The following is a 25587-nucleotide window of genomic DNA, read 5'->3' on the forward strand; positions in this document are numbered from 1 at the left end:
AGCAATCACTTGATAACTAAAAATAAAAAAAGAGAGAAAAATTCTCCCGGTAGATATATCCGAATCACCGTCACTCAACAGAAGTGATGCAGACACAATAAAAATAAGCTCCAACAAATACAGACGATGCACCCAAGGAACACGATATTTGCCACACTGCAGATCCCTTGACTTCTACTGCTCCTCTCTTTACAGTTACAGCCATGGAAAAGGTAAAAGCACACGCTAAGAAAGAACAACATGCACACACTGACAGAAAGTATACACACACACACACACACACACACACACACACACACACACGTTTGTGTGCGTGTGTGAATTCGAAAATATTTTCAAGTTTACAAATTGTAGAATTCTGTATACTTAAAGTAAGTATAATTATTAATATTTATAATAATTAGTATAAATATTAATATATTAATATTTATAGGCTAATCCTAACCAGATAAAAAAGCTCAATATTCAAGATAGAGCATTGATATAAGAAATTCAATTTAAACTCCGTAAATTAGAATTCACAACAATTTATTATTTGACAAGGAATACAACTAAAAAATTTCTTTATTCTATGGAGTTTCAAAGAATAGCTTTCATCCTCAGAGGAAAATAGCTAGCAAAACATTATTCAAATTGAAAACCACACACACACACACATATATCGAGAGAGAGAGAGAAAAAGAGAGTGAGAGAGAGAGAGAGAGAGAGAGAGAGAGAGAGAGAGAGAGAGAGAGACGAACAAAATTTAAAACTGGAAATTATACTTTACATGAATTTATGAAGGTATTTTTGAAATCCAATTTTCCGTCATTACTAAATCTGCTAATCGGCCATGGAAAATATTTTACACTGGCTCCATTATCCCTAAGTGAAAAAAAATTTAACGATTCAGAATAATCTTTCTCCCTCGACTGCTCGTAAACGGTATCTTTCTACAGATTTGGATTACACACATTTTGGATTTTTAATTTGGATCTATTTGTCAACATTATAAATCCGGCTTACTGGCTTTTTGGCTAGGAACAAAGTGTAGTATCTGTTCTGATACTCTGTCTTCGGTCAGTGGAGGAGAAATCCTTCACGACTGAGACAATTTTAATTTTTGTTCCTATCCAGATTGCCCCTTTTTGGAGAGCTGGATTTTCCCCACATTAAAAACCTATCTTGTGTCTAACTCTGCCCTCGTGGGGAGGCAAGTAAATAGGAACATTATAAATCCAACTTCTTATGATCATTTCACCTAGAAAATACATAACCACTTTTATCTGGATTTTTAATCTTTACCTTTTTTTTATTTTTCATCTCTTTTCCCTATTTCATGAACTTTTTTGTACTAAAACATTTTTTGCATACATGACTAGTTTTCATATAATGCTGTTTCAATTTATGCCAGTACTAACAAATTTATAGCTTTGCTATAATATTCATTTGCTAATATCTTTCCTCTGATGAGAAGAACGTGTTTCTTTGAAACTCCGCGGATTAAGGAAATCTTAATCTTTCTTGTTTGAGTATGCTGACGAACACTAAATTCATGCAAATTATAATTTAAAGTCTTACATTGTTTTCTTTTATGACAAGCTCTATTTCTTATTTTGGTTGTATTGAGCTTTTTTATTTGGTTGGGATTACTACATAAATATTAATATTTAATAATAATTCATATAATTTTTACTTCTTCATTTTATATATATATATATATATATATATATATATATATATATATGAGAGAGAGAGAGAGAGAGAAATAGACAGATTAGTGATGGGACGATTCCAATATTTTTCCATGATTCTAATATAATTACCAATTATGATTCTTTTTAAATTTCTACATATAGATTTTTTGTATTACTGCAAAAGCCCATATAATGTGTGCATATATTTCCGCAAACCTAAAAATGAACTCATAGGGATGACATATAAAGTTTACTTTTACTGATAGTTATAAATTAATAAATATTTATCATATCATTAATACGAACCATGGAAAATGAAGTTTTAAACAAAACCAAAAAAAAAAAAAAACAGAAACAAACACAAAAAAAAATCGTTTTGAACACTAGAAAAGAGGTGCAATTTTTTCTAATTTTGATACCTCAAAAAGTTCCAAATTTTTTATTGTGATTAATCGTCCCAACACTAATATATACATACACACACAATTTTTACACTGCTTACTGAATTCACACACATACTCTCACATTAACTACTTTAGCTCACAGGTACTTTGTTGATCACATTTCAGTTATCAGCTCGTATCTGATCCACTTTCCACAAAAGTATATAAAATTACTAGTTCAATTTATTTTCTGTCTGGTAACAGGACGCTTGTTGCAGTTTATCATCCTGCTTACAATACTGATACTTCAGGCAATTGCTGCCGACAGGTGTTTGCATTTGTCTGAATATACATTGAACAAGTCTAGGTGCCCAGCGTTCCCAGGTGTCTGGCGGTGTGTGTTGAGCAAAAAAAAAAAAGTAGTACTAGGCATTACACCTAGATGGAATATGGTTGTTAGACAGAAACCTGTAGGATATACTTATTTGTCCTTCAAAGTGGTATTATGCAGGCAGGCTCGAACCTGTGATGCGAAGGCGGAAAAGAAAGTGAAAGAAAACCTGACATCTTACTGCTACTCCATGACGCGACCGGAAGTTCGGAACGTTAAAATTAGGCAAAGTCAATCCAATCGATACAATGACTTGCAAAAATGGCTCGTAAAAATCGACCCCTCCTTGTAGAAAATTGCCCAGTTGAGGGTGAAGGAATCAATATTTTTAGCCAATTTTTCGATATTTGTCGTCCGAGACGTTGAGCTTCAAAATGATACTGATCTCATGAAAATCCGTCGCCTGTGTTGAAAGTTTTAGACAGACATACATACATACATACATACATACATACATACATACATTTAAACAGACAAGTGAGATTTATATTATAGACTAGCGGGGGGGTACCCGGCGATGCCCGGGTGTCTTGAGGTAAATCCAAACTCTGGGGGGGGGGGGGGTTTAAATAATAATAAAAAAATGTTTTGGTAGGTAAGTATGAGAATCGAACCCGTACCCTTGAGTTGGAAATTAATGTGTGAAAAAAAAAAAAACGGGCGACGTTAACAATTAGGCCACGGCGACATACAACACACAGAGGTTTGAATTTATTTATTTAACTATAAAAACAGGCGTGCGTAATAAAAGTTAACTCTGCTGCTTCCATTTGACCTTATTAAGAAGCTCAAATAGTAGTCACGCAGTTTGTTGGGGAGAGGGAAACCAGCTCCCAATTGTCCACATTGAATAGCAATTGTCTGATGTACAACATTGATCAAAGCTGATTGCTTCTGGACATTTCCCAGCGCAATGCCGAGGACTGGTGAACTTAGAATTAGTTTCGCTTTTTATACGAAAAAACCTCATCAACACGCGGAAGCCAAAATAGCAATAATTTTGTAAAAAGTCGACGTAAATAAATCTAGATGCGACACGCTTTCCCAAATTGTACATATTATTATTTAGGACCTATATAAACAGTTGTAAGCGATCATAACGACCTCGGAACCGTATGCGAGAAAAGCCTTTTGAAGACATACACGAAATGGCCACACACATTTTGCCTTTTATATATATAGAAGATGACCTTTATTACAACACTAGCGAGGGGTACCCGGCGTTGCCCGGGTGTTTTTCGGGGTATGTGAAAAAAAAGTGAGGGGTACCCGGCGTTGCCCGGGTGTTTTTCGGGGTATGTGAAAAAAAGCCGAAGCGTTGACGACGCGCAGTTGGAAAATAGCAAAGTGTTTTAAAAAAAAACAGGTGCGCGTTTTTGATTGACGTGACGGCGATAGGTATTCAGCAGTTATTTTGTGCGGGACAGTTTTGAATAAATGGGTTTGTTTGTTTTTAAAAACCCGCTCCCTACAGTCTGATATGATGAAGTCGACATTGACCAAACTGGCTCTGGGCCTGTGATTAGAGTCGAGGTTGGCTTTTTTTATAGCGAAAAGCGAATGTAACGCGTGCCGATGCGGGAAATGTGGAATAATTAAGGTTTGAAAGTGAATAAAATTAAATAGAGAGGCGAGCTCCGTGGATAATTCGTAGATATTACAATTTCTAGATGATATAAAAAGTTTTAAAAAGTTGTGAAGCGAGCAAGCGCTTGTTTGAAAGAAGCCTTTCATGGACATCAAGGAAAAGCGAACATACATACATACATACATACATTTTCGCTTTTATATTTATAGATAGACTAGCGGGGGGTACCCGGCAATGCCCGGGTGTCTTGAGGTAAATCAAAACTCGGGGGGGGGGGCGTAAATAATAATAAAAAAATGTTTTGGTAGGTGAGTATGAGAATCGAACCCGTACCCTTGAGTTGGAAATTAATGTGTGAAAAAAAAAAAAATGTGCGAAGTTACCATTGGGCCACCGCGTCATACAGTGTAGACGTGTTTGAATTTATTTATGTAACTATAAAAACAGGCGTGCGTAATAAAAGTTAACTTTGCTGCTTCCATTTGACCTAATTAAGAAGGTCAAATAGAAGTCACGCAGCGTTTGAGTTTGTTTATTATCGAAATTTGACTGTCTGATATACAAGATTGATCAAAGCTGATTGCTTCTGGACGTTTTTCCCGGCGCAATGCCGCGAACACGTCCGTTTGAGTTTAGTTTCACTTTATTTATACTAAAAAGCTCAATCAACACGCGAGAAGCCAAAATAGCAATAATTTTGTAAAAATCGACGTAAATAAATCTATACGCTACGTGATTTCCTAATTCCTAGATATTATTATATAGGATCTATATACACAGTTTTAAACGACCCCGGGAGCATGTGCGAGAAAAGCCTTTTGAAGACATACACGAAATGGTCACACACATTTTGCCTTTTATATATATAGAAGATGACCTCTCTTAGTGTTGCACTGTTGCAGGAGATATTGAAACAGAAGAAACACAGCGTACATTATTATTAGGTTGGTACAACAATAATGTCGTTTTTTTACGTTCAACTATCTATATATATAAAAGCGAAAATGTGAGTATGTATGTATGTATGTATGTTTGTATGTATGTATGTGTGTTTGTGTGTCCGCTAAAAACTTTCGACAGACAGAACAAAAATTCACAAACTTGGTACCATATTGAAGCCCCATCCTTCGCACGAAAAATATCGAAAAATTGGCCAAAAACGTTCATTTCTTCACCCCGAAATCGACAATTTTCGACAGGGGGGGGTCAACAAAAACGGTCCTCTCGTGACGACGACCGGTTCTACGCATGCGTCAGATGACGGCATGACCTGATTTACATTAAATAGTTGAAAAACTGAACAAATTTCATGTACGTCACATTAGCTCAGTTGGTTAGCGCATTGGGTCATTATCTAAACGTTTTGGGTTCGAATCGTGGTGTGAGATGTCTTTTTTTTTTCGATTTTTTAAATTTAAATATTGAACCAGTGTTATTTAAGCCATTTTTCACGTAACATTCGTTTTTCTGGGTTTTTGTTTTTACTTTGCTTATTCTTAGGTTTTCATTAACACCCCCAACCGACCGCACACACCCAAAAACATCCGGGTACCCACCGATTTTTTAAATTTTAATATCAAAACAGGCTTATTTAAGCCATTTTTCACATGTTTTTTTTTGGGGGGGGGTTAACGTTCGTTTTTCTGTTTTCTTTTTTCGATTTTTACATTTAACATCGTTCGTTTGCCTTATGTTAGTTTTTTGTGTTTGTTTTTCGATGTTTTGATTACCCTCCCCCCCGGGTACCCCCCCCCCCCCGCTTTCTGTTTTCTTTTTTTACTTCGCTTATTCTTACGTTTTCAAACACTCTCCCATCCCTTTCTGTATGTATTTTCAGTTATACAACTCCCCCACGTCCTCCTCGAATTCCTACCTCTCTTTCTCTCTCTCTCTCTCTCTCACACACACACACACACACACACACACACACACACACACACACACACACACACACACACACACACACACTATATCCTCGGTGATGCTACTTTTTAAAGATAACCTTTACTCCAACCACCTTCTCTTTCTCTCTTTGGTGACTGGTTCAACGGTTCAATACAATGGAATGTAAAAAAAAAAAAAAAAGAGGGGAAAAAGTAAAAAAAAGAAAAAAAAAAGATGAAGTCTTCCACAACCAGTTGTTTGACATTTCCTTCGTTTTTTGGTTGTTCTGATAATACAATTAATCTTTTCTGCCCTCAATCAGTAAAGGAGAAATCTTTCTAGACTGAAACAATTTGTATATATCACCCTCAAATAGTGCTTATTTTGAGGAGTTGGATTTTACTCAGATTAAAAAACCGAACTTGTGGCTAACTCTGCCGTTGTGAGGAAGCAAATAAATAAGAACTCTTTGACCTAATTTCATGGTTATTTTTCGAACATTTATGCCTTCCTCATGCATTAATTTATTTCCTAGAGATCTCCAGCAGAAGAATATAATAAATAGCTTGGAATCATACTGAATGGGAATAGTTAAGGTTTCTAATTTAGTTCTTTAGTCTTCATATCCTATGAGCGATGTTACTGACAAAGGGGGGAAGAATTGCTGTTTTCTTGGTTGGAATCGTAGGCTATGTTTTTTTTTTACTTCGAAATACTATTTTTTTTTTTAGATCAACTGACTTCCGAAGCGATTTTCATAAAAAAAGGGAAAAAAGGTGTATCTTGAGTAGTTTGCTGGACACACAGACAGAAACACGATTTTGCTTGCTTTAATAGATTTTTTAAAATGTCTGATACGTATATTTCTTTACTTACAAGTAATTTTGAAGCCTTTAAACTGCCGAGTAGTTTCAGATATGAATTAAAATTTAATAAGAATCAAGTGAAGAATTATTGTAAATGAACAAAAGTGTATTATAGTTAACAAGGCAAAAAAAAAAAATATTAAAATAAAATAAATGAACAACAAATAAGTGTAACCAAACGCAAGAATATTCACTTTCTGTTTACCTGCATAAGTTGTAATATTCATTTTCTATGTAAATAAAACAGTAGGTGTGTGTGTGTGTGTGTGTGTGTGTGTGTGTGAAAATATCTAACCAATAAACTCTTAATCTACTGGTCACATGACACTGAAATTAACAGGAAATAGTAATCATACACCAAGGACGGTTTATAACGAATAACACATACAGAAATATGTTGACAAGTTGAAATGCAAAATGTTCATTTCAACTTGTCAACATATTTCTATTAGTTATCCATCTTATTTATTAAAGAATTCATGGAGAATACATTTTGATGTACTTAAGAAACTTAGGTTTTCCATTCATTCCGATCACAATGATTTTATTTTATCCATTTATTTATTTATTTATTTTATCCATTTATTTATTTATTTATTCATTTATTTACGGACTGTTATCCTCATCTTCATAGTTGTTGTTTCACAACGTTTTGGATAACTATTCCTCTGGCCTTCATCAGGTGGTTAACCGTGACAGAATAGGAATGCCGAATCGCCCAACTGCATCCTCAGCAATTACTGCCTTCCATAGTTGTTGTCGTCTCACCATGTTTTGGCCGGCTTTGGATAGGATCGAAACCGCTATCTTCAAACAATGCTCACCTGGAACTGTAGAGATTAAACGTCTGTATCTACGACAACAACTATGGAAGGCAGTAATTATGTAGGAAGTAGTTAAAAAATTCAGTGTTCCTATCCCGTCACAGTACACCACTTGACGAAGGCCAGTGAAATAGTTGGCCGAAACGTCGATAAACAACAACTAGATGATAATAGATCGCAATAAATAAAACGGATAAATAATACAAATTACTCATCTGAATAAGAATTCCAATTAATTAAATAATATTTATTTTTTTTTTATATGGTAGTCGCCAATTATCAAGGCCTGGAAGCCACTCGGGGATAAGGGTTATTGCGTGTATAGTAATCAATGGGATAGCATCGTAGCAATCGTTAGTAATGGAGATTTGATGAAGTGTCTTGCTTAAGGGGACGGTTTATCAGGAATTTGTTTATGTTGGACTTGAAGACATCCAAGTTGTAGTCAGGTGGTAAACAGGCAAACGGAAGAGAGTTCCACAGGCGTGCACTTCTAAGAAAGAAGCTTTCTTCATGGAATCTACGTTTTGATTTAGGCACAGATAAAGAGTGGGGAAAATTATTGCAGTGGTCCCAGTTAGACGTGTGTTTATTGTGAAAGATTGGCGAGGGGGGAACCAGAGATTGGAGCTCAGACGTGCACTTGCCATGGAAATAACGATAAAACAAAAACAGACTCGCAACGTCTCTGCTGCGGGAAAGAGGTTGCAGGGAAGAGAAAAGGGCATCACTCACTATTACTTTCGCACCTGCGCAAATTCATTCATAGCTTGAAGTGGTTTAATTTTAAATCTTTCTTATCTATCTGTTGATAGTTCAAACAGTAGGGGATGCGGCTGGAGCACTAATTGTTTTGATTTCGATTCTAGCTGATGGCACCCAAGTCATTGTTTTTGTTTTTTTTTTAGTTTTGAAATCAATAATATATATATTAGGTCTCCTGTGTGTCATGAGTAAGCTGCTGGAATCCATATTGAATAAAGAAGTAACCAACCACCTCAGCAGAAATAACCTTCTTAGTGACATGCAATATGGTTTCCATTCTGCTAGATGTACAGCAGATGTGCTAATGGTTATATCTCATCGGATTAGCGAATCTCTTGACAAAGGCTTCCTTTCTAGGGCAATTGCTCTTGACATATCAAAGGCCTTCGATAAGGTATGGCATAAAGGTCTACTTCACAAGATTTCCAGCTATGGTATAACTGGAAATGTTTTCTCAATTATTAAGTCATTTCTCTCTGATAGGCTCATAAGAGTAGTGGTTGATGGGCAGAAATAAGAGGCCCAGAGTATTAATGCTGGAGTCCCTCAGGGGTCCATCCTGGGCCCAACTCTCTTCCTGATCTACATCAATGATCTCCCAAAACACATACTTAAATCATTCGTTGACATCTATGCTGATGACACGACCATCTATGGCAACACATCAAAGGCTGTAAATGACAAAGTTCTCTCTGATTCTCTCTCCTCTGATCTTGAGCATGCGGTACAGTGGGGGAAGAGGTGGCTGGTTACTTTTAATGCATCTAAAACCAAGCTCCTATCTTTACATCATCAATGCTCTGATCCCCATCTGGTATCAATTGAAATGGATGGCTCTCGTCTTGGAGAGGCTCCATGTTTTGACAAGCTTCTGGGTTTGACCTTTACTCCTAATCTGAAATGGAACACGTACATCAAGTCTGTTGCTAAGGTCGCAGGGAAAATGGTGGGATCCTTCTACCGCTCCAGAAGATATCTCACTACTGATGCAATTCTCTATCTATATAAAAGCCAAATACGTCCAAGGATGAAGTACTGCTATCACATCTGGACAGGAGCTGCTAAAAACAGCCTATCCTGCCTTGACAGAGTACAAAATAGACTTTGTGGCTTAGTCGGGGATGCCCTTTTCTCTTCCCTGCAACCTCTCTCACACAGAAGAGACGTTGCGAGCCTGTCTTTGTTTTATCGTTATTTCCATGGCAAGTGCTCGTCTGAGCTCCAATCTCTGGTTCCCCCCTTGCCAATCTTTCACAATAAACACACGTCTAGCTGAGACCACTGCAATAATTTTCCCCACTCTTTATCTGTGCCTAAATCAAAACGTAGATTCCATGAACAAAACTTCTTTCTTAGAACTGCACGCTTGTGGAAGTCTCTTCTGTTTGCCTGTTCCCCACCTGACTACAACTTGGATGTCTTTAAGTCCAACATAAACAAATTCCTGATAAACCGCCCCCTTAAGTAAGACATTTTATCAAATCTCCGACACTAACGATTACTACGATACTATCCCATTGATTACTATACATGCAATAACCCTTATCTCTGAGTGGCTTTCGGGCCTTGATAAGTGGTGACCACCATGTAAAAAAAAAAAAAAAGGTATAATACCAGAATCAATAGAGAATACGAAATCTGCATGAATATTTAAGCATATTTTATGATATGGCAAGTTTGGGTACCCCCCGCTAGTTATCTGTAAATTTGTTGTCGTCATTTTTAGTCTATCAATCTAATTTGATCCTTGGTGATCTTAAGCACAAGAATATTAGAGAATATTAGAGTATATCTTACCATAACTATCTCAAAGTTATACTGAATGGGAGTACCAAGCTTTCTAAATATATCTTTGGTCGTTTTCTAGCCTTTCCTGGACACACACAGAAATACAATTTTGTTTTCTATAATAGATTTTTTTAAATGTCTGATATGTCTACTTTTTTTTATTCATAAGTAATTTCGAAGCCTTTAAACTGTCAAATGGCAAATAGTTTCAGATATGAATTAAAATTTAATGAAAAACGGGTAAAACATTACATTAGGTTAAAAAAATATTTGCAGATTTAAAATTTCATTTCTTTTTTTTTTTTTTTTTTTTTTTTTTAATTTTCTTATTACTTTGTTATAGCAGGGGAAGTGGCATCATACCAGATGCTAGATATTCACCTGCTATTTCAGACATTCCAACTGAGAGATCATTTTAAGGGTCTAATCGGCTCTTTAGGTGCAACTGTTTGTATATCTCTTGCACTTTGTTCACTGGGTATATTTGCTTGGTAGTTTGTGAATGTTTTTTTTTTCATGAGTTCGGTTGCTCCTATAATTATGATGGAGATCTTCATAAACTTCCGGTTTCTTTTCATGTTGTACATAAGACCTTGGTAATGAAAAACCTTGTGTTTTTTAAACTCTTTATTCAATAATGATCTTTGCTCTTTATAACTTGACTCCATCCATCAACGAGCTTATAAATGTCTCGCTTGTAAAATTCTTTAGATTTTGTGAAATATGCATCTAATTCATGTTCAATCTGCTCTAGTAATATTAACCTAAAGTCATCTAAATGGTATTGTAATCCTTCAAATAAGTGACCATCCGAGGGAGCTAGGTCAGGAGAATATGCAGGATGTGGGTAGATTTTCCAACTAAATTCTTTCAGGAAATCTTTGGTTAGTAGCGTTGTATGAGGACAAGCATTATCATAATGATAGAAGATGACTCCATTTTTGTTGGTCGTTTCTGGGTCAACATGGCTGAGAATATTGCCTTAAAATATGAATAATGTTTTAATAATTTGAAAGAAAAAGTCATAAATAAGTCATGGTTAATATGTTTAAATAATAACAATATGCATAAAATTAATTGCAATAATTTAAAATGACACTTCTACAAACCAGCACAAACTTTTACACTGATCTGATAGCTAGCAATGCAAAAAGGCAAGAAACAAAATAATTATACAGCAATAACTGTAACCAAACACAATAAAATTTAGATTTCTACCCATAAGTTTCAAGTATGGATATTGTGTGTAAGATTTTTTTTATCTATGCATTTGTTATCGTCACTTCTACTCTATCGTTAGAATCATCTTTCAAGATGGTGGTCGATTATGGAGTGAGGTCGTCGCTAATTTCAGGCTAAAAGATAATGAAAAACAAACAATTAAAAATAAAGGTTAGTGGAACTGTTCGTCAAAGTCTGGGGTTGGTTGTCAGTTAGATTAGAGTAGGCTTTATTATCATTATTATTACTACTCATGAGGAGTTTTCACATGGTCCACCATCAAAGATTTCTCTATAAAAACAACCTGTGATGTACCCTGGAGTCTGAGTGATAAGTCTCCCCAGATTTCCAATACTCTCCACCTCTTTCAACAAACTCCTCAAATGAAATTGCATTATGACAACAGTCGTTTACAATTGATTTCTTGTTGGCAGCAACTATTGGTCTTCACTAGAATTTGGGTGGCAATAAACCTTCACAAGAGTCCTCTTTGCACTTATGCAGTGGAGGTCTGGTTAGTGTTTTTTCTCGTCGGTCTTTCCATCCTCCTTGATCCTGAACCTCCTCAACTATTTGGTGTGGTGCCAGTTGATGCTGAAATTTGATGGGGGGGGGAGCTAACTTAAAATTATACAGTTTCAGTTTTTTTGATTTTATGTGTTTTTCTTTCTTTCTTTCTTTCTTTCTTTCTTTATTTATTTATTTATTATTACTATTATATTCTTTTGTACTCCTAGGGTTTCTCAAACAGGTCATTATCAGAGTATTACACACTGATAATAACCGGTGATGTTCCCTGGAGTCTGGGTGACAACAAGTTTCTCCAGATTTCCAACATCCTTCATTTCTTTCAAGCACCCTTGCACATAGCTTCATGCTACTGCAACAACCACTTATTATTGGTTTTTCGCTGGCAACGACCCTTGGTCTTCATTACGATTTAGGTGGCCATAAACCTCTCTAAGGTCCCAGTAATCTTCGTCTTCCAGTGAAGGTCTGATTAGCGCTTTCTCTTCTCGTTTTTTTTCATTCTTCTAAACTCTTTGCGGATATTTTGTGTAGTATCAGCCAAGGCTGATATCTTTTGGGAGGGGGGGGGCACAGTTTATGAGATTTCTTGCAATTACAGTTGTCTTGGGTTCATGTGGTGTTTCTTCCATCTATTTGTTTTACTTCTGTTGCAGTTCTTATGTGGCCAGTTAGTATTTATTATTATTATTACTATTATTATTATTATTAGTAGTAGTAGTAGTAGTAGTAGTTACTCACTAGGAGTAGTCACATAGGCCATCATCAAAGATTTCTCTCTGAGAACAACGTGGGGCATTCTCTAGAGTCTGAGTGACAACAAGTTTTCCCAGATTTTCAGTACTCTCCACCTCTTTCAATAACCTTTGCAGATGAATTTGCGTTAGTGCAACAGCCACTTACCAATGATTTCTTGTTTGCAGCGACCATTGGTTTTCACTGGAATTTGGATGACAATAAGCCTCCCCAAGGTCCCAGTTCTTTTCGCACTCATCCAGCGGAGGTTTGGCTAGTGCATTCTCTCATCGATCTTTCCGTCCTCCTTGATCCTCCTCACTTATTTGGAATGGAGTTAGTTTATGGTCACACACACACACACACACACATACACACACAAGGGATGCAGGGGGGATGACTTACAATTATACCATTATTATTACTATTATTATTTTACTATCAGTACCATCATCATCATCATCATCATCATCATCATCTTTTTAGCTTGAAATTAACAACAACCACCTCGAATAATTGACCGCCATTATGGAAAATACTTGTGTTTGGCTAAGTAAAAGTGATAACAAATGCATAGATAATAAATCTTACACAAAGTATCCACACTTAAAACTTATGCAGGTAAGTAGAAAAGTAAATTTTTCATGCGTTTGGTAACAGTTATAATAATTCTGATGACCTGGTCTGTGTACTTTGTAGTACACGCCAGTCGAAGTTCCAACCTCAACAATCAGTCCGACAGATACTAGGCAATTTCGGTTGTCTTTCTGCTGTCAGGCTGATACAAATGTTATTGATAGCTCTAAGAGGATTACCCTCCCATGCCTTGCCTCCAGTCTATCAGGAGGATCAAGTTTATAGCTTGTTATCTGAGAGGCCTTGCCGGGGAATGCTGACGGGGCTATTCGGACTTATTTTTGCAGGGTCAAAGTGTTTGTCCTTTAGAGGAACTGGTCCATTTTCCCACTTTCCGACCTTGTATCACATCCCCTTGCGGTGGGAAAGAGATAAATATCTAGTTATGTGTCGCATATTTGTTTTTTGTTTTTTAGTAATATTTTTACTTTCTTCCCACCTTAACAATCACCTTAAAAATGACGATTTTTAAAAGTTTTCGGTTACGCTGAAAATAAATATCGCATTTAAATATGGTGCAAACAAGTAAACTTGGACAAAGAACGGAACAATCTAGCGGTTTGAAGATTAGTCAAAGCCGAGATTGTATTAATGTCGAGTTTTTTTTGTTTTTTTTTTGTACGGGACGTTTTAATGTTTGACACCGGGTTGTCTGTGCGTCGTCCCATTTTGTGTCTGCCAACGTATGATTCACATAACATTGGTCGCGGAAAAAATTGCTTGGCCCGACAGAAAAAAAAACAAACAAAACAAAACAGAAAACAAACAAACAGATTCCAAAAATAAAAAGAGATTGTGGCTTAAACATAAAAGGTAAGACGAAGAAGAAATGATAAAAAACAATACACTTAAAAAGATAATTTCTTGTCCGCTACATTTAAAAAAAATTAACTGCATAATTTTCTCTTCTTATTTAAAAAAAATAATTGAAGAAAGTCGACAATGCATCATCTATGTACTTATATATGTGTGTACATGATCAATTTATAAGATCGGCAGATATATATTTTTTAAATATATATATATATATATATATATATATATATATATATATATATATATATATATATATATATATATTGCCGATATATGTATAATATATACATTTGCTAGATCAGAAAATGTCTTTTTTCGAATCTTACTAAAATACATAGAACAATGACATCGCATATATATATATATATATATATATATATATATATATATATATATATATATATATATATATATATATACATGAGAATCAAATTCTCAAAATCGGATCCGAGCAAGATTCAGACGGATGACTTTACACACACAGATGGTCAATATTCTTTTAGGTAGAGCTGTATGAAAATAACAAATATTATTGAATGAATATATATATATATATATATATATATATATATATATATATATATATATATATATATATATATATATATATATATTTACACACACACACACACAGAAATTATATGCATGTATATATGTATATGCACATACATAGGGAAAGATCATATATATATATATATATATATATATATATATATATATATATATATATATATTAAATGGTAGGTAAATGAAATTAGGATTCTTTTCCTACATATGTGTATATATATGTGTGTGTGTGTATCTTAGATTATGTGTGTATAATAATCTCATGAACACACACACACACACACACACACACACACACACATATATATATATATATATATATATATATATATATATATATATATATATATATATATATATATAAGGAAATTGCAGTAAAAACATGTATTCACATACGTAGCCGATAATGTTTCTATAAATAAATAAACATGCTAAAATAACGCTCTGCTTGGTATTAAGCACTTTTTAATAAACACCGGAGTTTCGTAGATTTACATCAAAGCAACGTTAAAATAGCACTCCACTCCACTCCACAGGATAAAAAGCAGGCAGTCTTTACTGTGTTTTTATGATAGTGTTCAAGAATAAATAAAGCTACTTATTTATAACAAAAGTATTTTTATACATAGCAAGACTACACATTCAAAGCATGTTTCAGTCGTAACTTTATCACGCTTTTACAGTCTATAATGTTGAGTTTTTTAAAGCTATGACTGAAACATGTTCTGAATGTGTAGCTATGCTATGTTTGTTCAAATAAAACAATATATATATATAATATATGTTTTTTTAAAATTTTCTTCCTTTGAAGATTGTAACGCTCTGGGTATGGGGCAGCCAAACCAGCTGTCAACATTGCCCTGCTTTTTATTGAAACCAACCGAGAGCTCTTTTTAGTATCCTCGTTGTTACCTTAAGTGCAATTGTCTGAATCTCTTTTGCACTTGGTTCACCAGGAATATTAGTTAGGTAGGACTTCAGGTTCTTCTTCATACGCCCTGTGGCACCTGTGTGTGTGTGTGTGTGTGTGTGTGTGTGTGTATATAATTTACTGAAACATGCCTGTAAAAGTGCCCCCTTCTCCAAATAAAATTATGAATATATTAATACAAAATAAATATAAATATATATATATGAATATATATATATATATATATATATATATATATATATATATATATATATATATAAAGTTTAATGGTTAAAGTTAAATTCTGTAAATCAAAATATAAACACATATATTCGAGTTAAGAATTTATTGTTTGACACAAGGAATATATAGAAAGAAGCTATGTTTATTTCCTTAATCCATGGATTTTCAATACTGGCTTATATCATCAGAGGAAATGAAATGCAGTTAGCAAAATGTTAAGCTATGAATAAACACATATTTTGCTTTTCAGCACATATATTGAAAATGTTATTTGAATGGTGAATAATAGTTATAGGAAAAGGAATTTCATACAACCTGGGCAGTCCATTATGAGAATGAATTCAATATTTTCCGAGGTATTACTGCCAGGTCGGAGGAATATTGGCCCAGGGGAAAAATCTGTAATCCGTTATATCAAGAATGTTTGGTTGTTTCATACTGTTATTTCGAAGGGTATATGAAGTGGTCGTTCAATATAAAGATGTGTTGGGTGATGAAATCCAAAATCCTTTTGGGAGTGGAGACAGTGTATCAGATATTGAATCAATGTTCCATTCCATAGCATATATTTTCGTTGATGATGAAATTCGTACGTTGAGTCATATATGCATTTCTCGGGTGCGAGAATCTTCAAAAAGTAGCAGGCCTTGGATTGATAAATATTCGGAGAAATGCTTTTTCCATCTGTTATGTTTGAGGATTGGCTTCTTAACTCGAATATATGTGTTTATATTTTGATTTACAGAATTTAACTTTAACCATTAAACTTATATATTGCTCTATTTTTAAATATTGAGCTTTACCTTTTTGGCTAGGATCATCATGAAAGGATTGCCTCAATGTAATATCTAACAGAATAATTCACTTGATCTTTAATCTGTGACTTATCTCACTTATAGATATATTTATATACATATATATATATATATATATATTTATATATATATATATATATATAAATATATGTTTATAAATATATATATATAAATATATATGTTTATAAATATATATATATAAATATATGTTATATATATATATATATTTATATATATATATAAATATTTATATATATAAATATATGTTTATAAATATGTATATATATATATATTTATATATATACATATATACATATATATATATATATATATATATATATATATATATATATATATATATATATATAAATGTCCAATTCAAATTTTTATGAAAGACTTAGTTTTAAATAGAGGCAACACAAGTTGCTGACCATTCCAAGTCGAAAATGCTGGAAGGGTTATATTCAAATAGATCTTTACCTTAATGGCTATACTCGTACCCCTCCTCCCGCTGATAACTCTGCCCGCTCAGTCATGTTTTCTATTATTCACACTGAGGAAGATCGAAGGATCGGTCGAAAATTATGTGCTTTTGAAGGAAACATTCTCGTTTATTTTTCAGAAGACTTTTTGTCTTTCTACACGTCAACACACAGGAAATAAATACAGAAAAGATATAAACATTTATATATTTTTCGTATTGATTTTTTATTCATAAATATTTAAATATATAAATATATATATATATATAAATATATATATATATCTATAATATAAAGATGAATATGTGTGTGTGTGTGTGTGTGTGGTCACGAATAGGCTCCTATATGGTTGACTATTTTAAAAAACTGATTACATATAATGATAGAAGATATATCGAGACACAGGAATGGGTAAGTTTGATCTGGCAGAATGGTGGTTCATTAAAATTGTGGGGTCTGCGTATGCACCTGGTCCATAAAGTATGGAAATAAAAAATTAAAAAAAAAACGTTTACAAGTGGTTTTGATATAGATGTACATAAGAATTTTTTTATAAGTATGTTTTAACTTAAATAGGGATGGTATAATAAAATTGTGGTGTCTGCATTCGCGCCTGGCCTCCATAGAATAGAAATAGGCACAAACTGTAATAAAGACTTTTCATATCTATCCGTGTAAGTATACTTTGATAATTATGTTTCAGTTTGAAGAAATATGGTATAATAAAATTATGGGGTGTTCGTTCGCACCTGACCTCCATAGAATGGAAATATATCACAAAGTTTAACAAGGTTTTTTAATATAGATCCACAGAATATTGTGATAAGTGTTTCAGTGTGAACAGGTATGGTATAATAAATTATGGTGTTTATCTATTTTATTTTTACTTTCATCATATTTTGCTTTGGTTTTGATACCTTCAAATTCAACCCAAATTTACAACTCTTCCTTTTCATAACCTATCATACTTTCATAAACCAGAGTCCATTTTCTGTAGACTGTTTTTGAACCCAGTCAATGACGGATACTTTTGCTAGTATATATATATATATATATATATAAATATATTTCATGATTCTTTGGGGGGTACAAAACTTAAATATTGCAATCATGAAGAGAAGATTTTTATTATTTATGATTAAAAGTTAGATATGTAAGACATGTTTAAAAAAAAGGGGGGAGAAGAAGAAAAATAAATAAAGGGGGAGTCAACTGACCGGTTTGCATTTTCTCAAGGCTGTATCGAGGGATTTAAAAAGGAGAAATAAAAAATATGCACATTATTGAAACAAAGTTACGTTACGTTCCGTTATGGGTTCAAAAATAAAACCAGAAAACAACAGGAAAGCGATTAAAATAAAACAGCGCTATGATATTTTCAAAGATCCTAGAGGTTAATTACGCTCAAACCTAAGAGACATTCCCTCTACTTACAGAGAGAAAGCCTGCTCAATCGAACGTGAATAGTCTTCAAGATCTTGAGTTGGAATATTGAGTGAGCATGCGTCAGGATTGAAAATGAGTTTGTGCTAAAGTTTGCTGCACATGATTGTTTTTAATGAGATGGTCAGTGATTGAAGACTTGTATGTGTTGGCAAGTACGTCAAACAGCACGTAGCAAACAAAATTTAAAATGGAACATACTGAGCAACGGATGTACTTGCTAAAACATAAGGGGCTTCAATAGCTGACCAGCTCTTTAAAGACCTGTGATATGCAGCAAACTTCAGCACAAACTCCGGCCCTGTCGGTGGGGCATTAGAATACGCCAACTGCCCCCCTGCAGAGGGTAAAAGTCCCTTAATGGGGGTCCTGGATATGACCTTAAACTATAACCAGTGGTGAGGCCCCTTCTTGTGGGCTTTGGGGAGTGTGGAGCCACCCTTTAATTACCATTGCTCCCAGGTCCACTCTGACCCGGAGTGGTAGTACCTGTTAGGGTCCCAACTATGGGTTAAATAGAAACCGATATGAAAACAACAAATATATTCTATTAAAAAAATTTTTTCTTCAAAATCTTTGGATTCAGCATTAAATAACACGAAAAGGGTTGATATGCCGTAAAACAAAAACAACCAACCAACCAAAATCAGCACAAACTCATTTTCAATCCTGAGTCATACTCACTCAACATTCCATTTCAAGATGGTGCATTATTGTCGGTCCTCAACTAGTCAATCAATCGATTTGATTGAAAAATGGTCAATTTCGATGATAAAAGATTGGAAGTGTGAAACATTCATTAATCTTTTTAAAACATTATAAAGCTGTAAGGAAAGATATATAAAATTTTAATTATCCGACAAGAGTATAAATAAACTAGAAAAAGCCCTTATTCCGTGGAGTTTCGAAAAATGCAAATCTTCTCATCAGAGAAAAGAGGTTTGCAAAATATACAATATATTTTGCATTGAAAGAAACTACAAGTATGAAATTAATCATAATTGCATCAAAAAAGTTATAAAGCAGTTAATGACAGTTTATAGAGATTCAAAATGATTTTTTTTCCCCTGAGACAAAATTAATATGTTGTTTTTATCTTTGTTGCTTATTTTTGTAAAGTTTTTTTTGCCTTTCCACCATTTTTTTGTTTGTTTTTACTTTTATTTTTAATCTGAAGTGAAAACTATTGACTCTTTCACGCTTGATTTGACTTGATCTCCTCTATCACTATTAATAAATAAATATTAGGTTCTTATTTTTAATTTTCATAAAAATTTTGAAATAACTGAAATCATTCTCTTCAATTTCTTTCAATATAATCAATGGCTATATATATATATATATATATATATATATATATATATATATATATATACTTATACTTCAGGATAATGTAATGCAATAAGCCTACTGGTATGCAAATCCAGTGATTATCAGTCTTACAAAATATTATTAGATGTAATATTTTATAAAGGCAATCCCAACTAAATGAAAATTGCTTAATATACCAGATAGAGCAAATAAATATAATTTAGTAATTTAAATTTTATGATTTGAAACAGTTAAATTTAAAATCTAGAATTTTAGTTATATGCAAATCAAATACATTTTAATAAGTATATATACATATTAAAATGTATTCTTTGTTTTGCATACAATAAAAATTATAAATTTGAAATTTAACCTCTTCAAATCATAAAATTTAAATTACTAAATTATATATATATTGTAGAAAATTTTGAGGGGGTATATTACTTTTTTTTACATTTAAAAAAATTTTTTTTTTATCATTTTTTTTTTTTTTCATTTTTTTCCTTTCTATTGAATTTGCATACTGCTGCTGATGTGACTAATTTCTGCCTGTTGATTGATATGCGCATTCTCGCGCTTTGTGGTAAAATTCAAGCTGATGTTGGCAGTTGGGACTTGGCATTTGAAACGTGCTGATGTGCTTTCTTCTCTCCGTCTAAACAGGATGTTAAAATGTTAAAGTGAACTTGTCTAAGTTACCTGGCAAATTTGTATCTCACTGAAAGAAATCTACTTCAAGTAAATCCAAGAAATCTGTCGAGGACTTGGCAGTTAAATATGTTGGAAAAATATCAGCTTGCAGAAGAGAAGACACATGTGGGAAATATTCTCACTAGGAAAGATTGAATTGGAAGTGTCTATTACTATAGCTAGATATTTTCTTCCAAGGCCTGAAGAAAATGGACACGTCTCAACCTGCAGCTTTTCTAAGTCAATAGAAAAGAATATTTCTATTATGACATTATTATACGAAGAACTATGTGTATTTTTTTCAGTTTATTCGTTCAGGAAAATGAGGAAATAAATTCCTCGCTATAAAAAACACTCTCGGAACATTATTTTAGGTAATAAGCTATCTTTGTCTGCAGATATTTCAACTAATCTACTCAAGAGGACTTTTATTTTAAAGTAGACGACATTACAAAATGTAAACTTATATCGCAAACAAAGGGAGAAAACTCTTTTTGAATTTGCTAAAGTATTTTGACTTTTCTAAAAAAAAAACCTACATTGGTTGAAATTTCATATCACAACACTAAGTAAAAAAAAAAAAGGCCTTATCAACCCGTCTTTCTTTTTATCTTTCGTAACTGTTATCACACAAAGGACTTTCTTTGTAACTGAGAGCAAAATTTTAGCAGCAGACAGCTCATGAACTTTTTTTTGTTCTAAATTTCTTTTTTTTTTTTTCTTATAAAATTGTTTGTTTTTCTATCCATCAAGTCTTTTCTCTTTTCATTTTTTTGTTGGTTTTCTTTGTCTTCATATTTGCAATGTTTTTATACATCGAAGTGTCCTTCATTGGAAGTGATGATAATAATCTCAACACTCTGCTAAGATATTGTGGAACCTGATTAAAAAAAGAAGGGGTTTTCTACTAATAGTGGAATTTTTTTTCCTTTTATTTTACTATAGAAATTGGGTTCCCCCCTTCCTGAATTAGTTTTTGATGATATAGTCACATTCAGTTTATTTCAAGCTGTCTGCTGTGCTCGCTGGTCTTTTTTTTCTAACCTTTGCCAGTTTAAGCTGCCATGTTGTCTGCCTGGTTAAATTTTGGTGTTTTTTTTTTAAGTGCCAAGAAGCAGGTTACATCATTGGTTCTTCTTTTAAGGAAATCTGCAACCATTGGAATTTGTTCAATTACTCCCTCCCTCTCCTTGATATCTGTCGTCTCTGTCTTGGTCACTGCCGTCTCATTCTCTCTGCCTCTTACTGACATGTCTTGGTGAGCTGTTATTGGGGGGGGAGCGAAACTTTGCTGTGTAAAAATGGCTTCCTCTCCTGCTACTACTGCTTTGTTGGTGCAGAGGAGAAAGTTAGCTAGAGACAAAATATTGACTATGTTTGAATTTTTAGAGTCGCGGAAAGAGGTTTGGGTATCTAGTTTAGCATTATATCAAAAGCAAGTTGATGATTATTTGAAATCTGTGAATCTTTTAGAAGATCAGATTGTCAATGTTTATTTGATGGATTGATGAGACTATGATAGAGTCCTTTAATAAAAAAAATATACCTTGTTCCGGATACAAGTGTTAGAAAAAATGTCCAACTTACAACGTTCTAAGATTGGTGATTTTATTGAACATTGGGAGTCTACTGTGAAAACCAAGGGTCCTAATTTGGTTTCTAAGTTCAATGATGAGTATCTGGTGACTGATAAGTTGTCTTTTCTATATTTCAGTAGGAATTTCAGAATTGCATCACTAATGTTGACTGCAATGATTTAAAGCTAATTGTTTTGAAAAATCACATAACTGGTTACGCCTTCCAGTTAATAAGACATTTGACAGTATCTAATGAAAACTATAAAATAGCTCTAAACATTCTCATTACAGAATTTTTGGACAAAAGGGATATAATTGACTCAATTTTTTTCTTCTATATTATATTAGTATTATATACTGACAGACTAAGTAATGTTTCTGCCATCAGAAAGTTTCTGAGTATTTTGAAGGCTTTTGAAAACTTTTGGACATTTTGTAGATTGAATCTCCTAGGAATAAATTTCTTAACTACATAGTTTTGGGCAAGTTACCGGCTTCCTCTAAGACAGAATTGGTTTACAAGGTTGGAAATAATTTTCCATCTCTTAAGGAAATATTAGATAATTGTTCTGAAATTTCACGTACATCGGATTTTTGTAAGCAATATCCTTATCCTTGTAAGGTTACAAGTCCTGTTAAGAAGTTTTCTCGTAAGCTTAAGTATACCTCTGCTATCAAAAAACTTTCCACCTTGGAGAATTTTTATACCAAGGCAACTAAAGCAAATTACATTTGTAATTTTTGCAGAGCTAATGGCCATCAGGGTTATTCTTGTAGTTCTTATCCTAATTTTGCTGTCAGGGTTAAAAGATGTAAAGAGTTGGGGTTGTGCTTGAAATGTTCAAGTCCACTCCATGTTGAGAAAAAATGTTTTTGTAAAACAAGAAGGAATTTGGTATTTGTTGGACTTGCAATAGTGAGGGACATTGTAGAATTTTGTGCCCTAGTTCTGTTAGTTCCCGTACAATTGCTAATGCTTTTTCGCTTAATAATATTTCATCAATTCTACCAGTTGTTAAAATCTCTATCGATATAGTGTGTGAAAAACAAGTATCCTTCAGTTGTTTGCTGCATGCATGTAGTGAGATATCTTATTTATCTCTTAACCTGTTGGATAAGTTTTCTAGTTTAGTTTTTCCCTTAAAGGATCGTAAATTCTTAATTAGAACTTTCTTGGAGAAAGAGCTAAAAAATTTGAAAGAAATCGACTTTAACGTGAAGTTCTCTCAAGGAATTTGTTCTGAGTTTTTCTTGATTGATTAGAATTTAGATCTTATTTTCCGTATTAATGGATTGACTTATGTAATCAAAGATTTTATGAAACATAAAGTTGAGCTAGCTACTGATTATTCTGAGTGGAACAACAACACGTTGCCCATCCATGGCCTATTGGGAGCTGATGTGATTAAATTTCTAGAACCTATGAATTTAGGCCAATTTAGAGGGGGGCATGTTTGGAAGTTCCTTCTGGGCAAGGTTTTGTTCAGAAGTATAGCTGACTTTAGATTTCCTCAGACAGAAGAATTGGTTTTGAATTATGCTCAGATTGCTGACAAATATTCTTCTTGCGATATTTCTCATGTTTTTGTTTGTGTTAAACTCTTGATCTGATATGCTGAAATTTGGAACGGTTATGAAAAGTACTCTCTTGATAGAACTGTTGATAGTTTGTATAGTTTAGAGACAATGGGTATCGTAGAAAATGAGTTCAGTGACTATAATAAGAAGAAAATTCAAGCCTTTTGTTCTTCTATTAGCTTTGTCGACAACATTTATCATATAAGTCTACCCTGGGACAAGGATAAGCTAAGTATTGTACCTTCTAACTACCAGGTAGTCCTATCAATGTTAGATTGTGTTTCATGTAAATTATCTGAAAGAAATTTGTACCTTGAATATTGTCAGATGTTTTTGGAACAAGAGAAAGAAGGTATAATCGAGAGGATAAATGTCGATCCTTTTCATTTTAGTAAGTACACTTGGATTCTGCATCGCCCAGTATTCAACAAAGATCCGTCCTGTTTCCAATTGTTCTTTGAGAACAGGCAGAAAACCTTCTCCCTTTTTTTGTTTTATTTTACTTCAGTCGAAGTTCTCAGAAATCAAGAGGCCCACAACCAGGGGCTAACACGTGAACTCTATATGAGATACATAGATATTCGAATGTTCCATTTAAGTTCTTTATCTCTCAAGCACTGAGTTAGTAAAGAATTGAGAACATAATTTTCCTCTCCCCAGTTAACCATTTTTATACGTTGTAGTATATCTTTCATTTTGGTCTCTTGGTCTTATTGGATTCCAGGACAAGAATTTATCTAGTCTGGTGGAGTATCCAGCTTCGTGCTATTACTTGAGGTAATATCACTTAGAGAAGGTGCACCATTCCTCGGAAAAGCTGTGGAGTAGCCGTAGTGAGGAGATCTTATTTGGGCTGCAAATACTATGTGATTTTGAATATTTGGTCAGGGTTTACTTCTATGGAAAAAGTATCCTCATGCCAGGTTGTTCTAGCAAACCTCTGTACAGAGAGACCTTAGACACTCGAGGACAGTGTCTAGTAGGCATTCAAGTTCTCCCCAGTAGGCATTCAAGTTCTCCCCAGTAGGCATTCAAGTTCTCCCCTTCTCTTAATGACTGCGCTTATGCCGGAGTAAATTTGTACTCAGATATGCTCGAATTGATACTCATTTTAGGACTAACTGGTTCGTCCTTTTGGCAGATATCAGAGAGGCTTTTCTGATGATTAAGTTAAAAAATGAATTCGATAAAAACCGTTTCTCTTTTTTTTTTTAAGCTTGAAAAAAAAACTAGCATGTTTTTAGGTACACGACTCTCATATTTGCGTTTGTATCTAGCCCATTTAATACATAAATGGCAAAATGAGCGCTTGTGTATGTCCACAAAAGGCTTTACGTCGAACTTCTTGCGTCAGTTAGATTCCGCAAGAAGTTTTCGCATACTTCCCAGATCGTAATATACCACGATCAACCGGTTACTGAGGTGTGACTGGCTTCACGTGTTACACTAAATGTCTTAAAGTGGTCTCTGGAAGATATGAAGATGGCCGTCGTTAGGGTCTATCAGAAGAAAAGCATACCTGAGATGTTGGATGTGCTGTGTGGCTTCTTCTTCTCCCAGGAAACGTCTGGACCTCTTCACCATTGATGGCGTTCTGACTGGAATTTTCTTTCTTCATTTTCCGGACCACTTCATTGTTTCAATGAAGGCGTTTATGAAGGCATTTATGGCAGACACAAGAAAAACGACACGCGACACAATTGTAATATATATAAAGCATAACTATTTTATTTTACAAAATATATATTACAAAAACTTTTACAATTAAAAACTGAATAATAGGCTTTTCAAAGCTAACTAACCTAACTAGTATTGAGGGAGGGTGTGCTCCCCCCCACCCCACCCCATTTACGAAGAGACAGAATATGCG

At 33.8% G+C, this 25587-nt stretch overlaps 1 protein-coding gene across 1 annotated transcript in view; it reads left to right on the forward strand.

Annotated features, from left to right (window-relative positions):
• Positions 1–13950: 13950 nt before the first annotated feature.
• Positions 13951–25587, forward strand: part of LOC145242548 (uncharacterized) — a 50193-nt gene continuing 38556 nt past the window's right edge. The window contains exon 1 of the mRNA XM_080105633.1: positions 13951–14098. The gene's annotated coding sequence lies outside the window, so the exon portion shown is untranslated. The remainder of the gene's footprint in view (positions 14099–25587) is intronic.

This window comes from Euprymna scolopes, chromosome 21 (genome assembly GCF_053919585.1).
Source record: "Euprymna scolopes isolate OS-2025 chromosome 21, ASM5391958v1, whole genome shotgun sequence".
NCBI classification, from domain to species: Eukaryota; Metazoa; Mollusca; class Cephalopoda; order Sepiida; family Sepiolidae; genus Euprymna; species Euprymna scolopes.